The sequence below is a fragment of the Glossina fuscipes genome, unplaced genomic scaffold (genome assembly GCF_014805625.2).
Source record: "Glossina fuscipes isolate IAEA_lab_2018 unplaced genomic scaffold, Yale_Gfus_2 226, whole genome shotgun sequence".
In the NCBI taxonomy this organism is placed as follows: domain Eukaryota; kingdom Metazoa; phylum Arthropoda; class Insecta; order Diptera; family Glossinidae; genus Glossina; species Glossina fuscipes.
Genome location: NW_023998569.1, coordinates 540,973 through 544,756, shown reverse-complemented (window position 1 = coordinate 544,756; position 3,784 = coordinate 540,973).

Sequence of the window (3,784 nt, the reverse complement as noted above, 5' to 3'; positions counted from 1 at the left end):
GATTTGAACAAAAAAGTAGTCCGAAAGAAATTGAAAATCTTTAGTGTGCGCTGCAAGAAAATTGATGTCGTTGTGGGAGTGATCATAAAATTAAAGTTTCGAATAAGCTCAATCATCGGTTCGAATTAACGGATATGAGCTTATACCAGTAATGAGCTTTTGCAATGCACTGCCAGAATTCTCTTCTCGGCGTTGCCAGATTTCTATTCCCGGTTACTGTTCACTTAGAATCGTGAGATCATATGAGGTGTCGAAGAATGGCAGTTGTCATATGGTGCGTTTATCGAAACTGATTGTTTATTCTTCTCCAAGATTCTGCTTGAACGCAGATTGCAGGTTGGTTGAGAGCGTTACCACATCTACGATAGTGCAGGCGTACCCTTTTTTAATCTAAAATCAAATAAAAGCAAATGAACAATTTATACATAATAATAAGAAAGGACAAACTTACCTTTGGCATACAGAGAATCCTCGTGTATCTGAGGCGTTGGGCGGGGTCGCATCGTTCCTTTTTAATCTAAAATAAAATATGAGAACGTAAATAATTAATACACGCTTACAGATATATAATAATAATTTGGTGTATTTAAAGCACGATATCTCCTTCTACGTGTGGTGAACATTTTGTACTCTGAATTAGAAGAAAGAAATTAGTAATTTATAAATATTATATATACAATATTTCAATTACCTTAGAATGAAGAAATGTTTCGATCAACTGGGCTCCTGAAGCTTCCTCCTGTCAGCGGTATAAATAGAAGGTACCCAAGTAAATTGATCTGCCGCTGCTGCAGGAACCTACTTCTCGAAAGAAGGCAAACCGTGACACCATAGCTGCCTGCACGCGCTTGGCTACGTCTCGTTCCACTATGTGTTGGTCCATTACTGCGTGAAAGAGATCGTAGGCTTGATCGAACGGTTTCAGGAAAGACGGCTTCAGGTAGTCACTGGTGAGGGTCAAGTTATTTTTGCGCTCTTTTGCTGTGAGCAGCCGCAGGTTTCTCTCTTGTTATTCAGCTGGACTATGTGCAGATCTTCGAGCACGAATGGTGTGAACTCTCCTTCGGGTTCTTCTTAAATTTCTTACCTCATCCTGTTGATGACGGGGTAATCGTTCTAATATATATAAGTAATATCTTATAATATATATAGTTATAAATAAATAATAGGAGACGAACCTGAAAGTAAATGGAATATAACATAGACCAATTATACCAAGGAATGTAAAATTTTTATTAGATTGTTAACATTATGGTGGTGTGAAGAAAAAATAAAAATAAATAATTGTTAGATTAAATATAAATGGAACAACGATAAATTTTTTTTTAAATTCAATTTATTTACGTAATAACTTTACATTTCACAATAAAATTAAATATAAATTTCAAATTAATAATAACTACATACTAAATCTTATAGACTAAATGTTGTCAGCTCCGTCTCTTGATGTTTTAGATGTTTACGGAATTTTTTGGAATTTTTTGGAACCTTTTTTTTTTAATTTCAAACACGGTGAATGCTTAGGTAACACTTTACAGCTATCATCAATCTGCAAAGGTTCTTTTAAACTTGATAATCTATGAAAATTAATGAAAAACCGGGAAAAATGTAATTTTGGTTTCTAGCTTCTTTTCTACCCATAACTAAGTGTGACTTTTAAGTGACTTTGGATTTTGGCCCTTCGTCCCTGTTCTTGGCTGGTGTCTGGTCTTGATTGACATTTCTCTCGTACGCTTAGTTAATTATCGGAATCCGTCTAAAAGCCTGTTACAAAAAGTAATTATTAGACATCATTAAACATGTTAAAATTAAGCAAAATTATACATTTTTAACATCATTAAACATTATTAAAAATTATTAAATATTATTAAACATCATTAAACACGTCAAAATTAAGCAATGTTATACATGTTTAACATCATTAAACATCATTAAACATGTCAAAATTAAAAAATATTGTGATTACTGAATTTTATGTATGAAGATGATCAGAAACTTACCATTGGCCTATGCAAGTATCGCATTCCGCCTAAAATTGACTATTTTAATTAGTTGCTGTTTTCTTTAGAGATTAATGTTATTTACATGGCTGATGGTTTAAGCTAACACTTACACTTACACATTTTTAATAATTATAACAGTAATTATTATTGCATAATTGTATTTTCGTTAATAATTGTTACTATTAATTAATAATAAACTAAATTAAAGTAATGAATTAGTTGACTAACACTATTTCGTAACTTAATTTTTTTCTTTTTTTTCATTTTTACTAACAATCTAAACTCTATTATATTTAACTTGAGAGTTAATTATCTTTAAGATTCTTTGAGTTGTTTAGCTATTGAAATATAAATTTAAAAATAAAAAAATATTTCCAGAGAACATTGGACTGTAAAAGTTTTCGGCTTTCTGTCTCTGCTTCTATAAGCATTTCTAAAAAATTATATTCAAAATATTTATATTTTAAGGACGTTTCCCTTTATTTGGTGTCTTTGAATAACTGACTGTTTTACATAACTTTTAACTTAACTTTAACTTATATTTTATTGATAGTTCGCAATAATGATCGCGTGCTTTCGTCTACTAAAATTCTGTCTCTTCTAATTTCACATATCCAGCTTTCGCACTTTCTTCCTCTCTCTACTTTTTCTTTATTTTGTGCGGCATAGACGAAACTTCTTTACGAATTCCAACAAACAGCAATCTGAATAAGTCAGGTGCGATGACCGATTCCGATTAATGAATTTAAGCAATGAAGTGTGTGAAGATAAATTCGAATTTAACTAGCAAAGACACTAACTGACTTTCTTATAATCTCCATAAGCGCCTGAACATGACGCTGTCAAAATATGGTTGGATTTGGAATATTAATTCGTCCAAGTTAAGAAATGTAAGATATTTTTGTGAACACATCGTGAATCTATATGAATTTCGAATAAGCTAAAGAAATTCAAACTTTCCTTCCAGTACTATTTTGAGAAATTTGTATGTGAGCCAAAAATGGCTGTGAAAAAATATATTAAGGAAAGCATTCGTTTTTCCTTCGTCCTCATATCCTTCTTTCATGCTACCCTCCCCTTCCTTATCCCACTCTGAAATCCAAATTCGAATTTGTTTAGCTTGTTTGAAAAGTATTTTCATGTAATTTATCCATACAAAATATTTTGCGTTTCGTAATTTGGACAAAGTAGGCTTCCAAATCTGACCATATATAGACTCTGACTATTTAACGGAGCTGAGTTAAGGATATCGATAATTTTCTCTGCTAGCTAAATTTGAGCTTATCATCACCCCTTGCAAACATGCATGTAAATCAATAGGCGAGAGCAACAACGCCTTGCTTATTAAGGATCAAGCATTTCATTTTGATCATTAATATTCTTCACCAAAAATTAGCGTCATGTTTGCTTCTAAATGAATGCTAATGGCTTTCGCTCCAGCGGCATATAATACTTGAATTTTTTCTTTTATAATCATAAGTGTGTAAGTTTCTGTTATACTACATTTACATTTTCTAAATTTGTCGCTGTCGTAACACTCATCTGCAAATCGCAAAAAATATTCGTAGATATATATTATTTTTATGTTTACATACGCACTTGTATTTATATTTACTTTCATGTCGTGCTCAATGTCTTTTTTTTAGTCTAAGAATTCATTTCATTAGTCTAAAATTAAAATAATAATAATAATAATAATAATAAACTATCGGCAGACATGCGTGCATTTCAGACCGATATCAGCATTAATTTATAAATAATTATAAAAAATTATAAAAAAT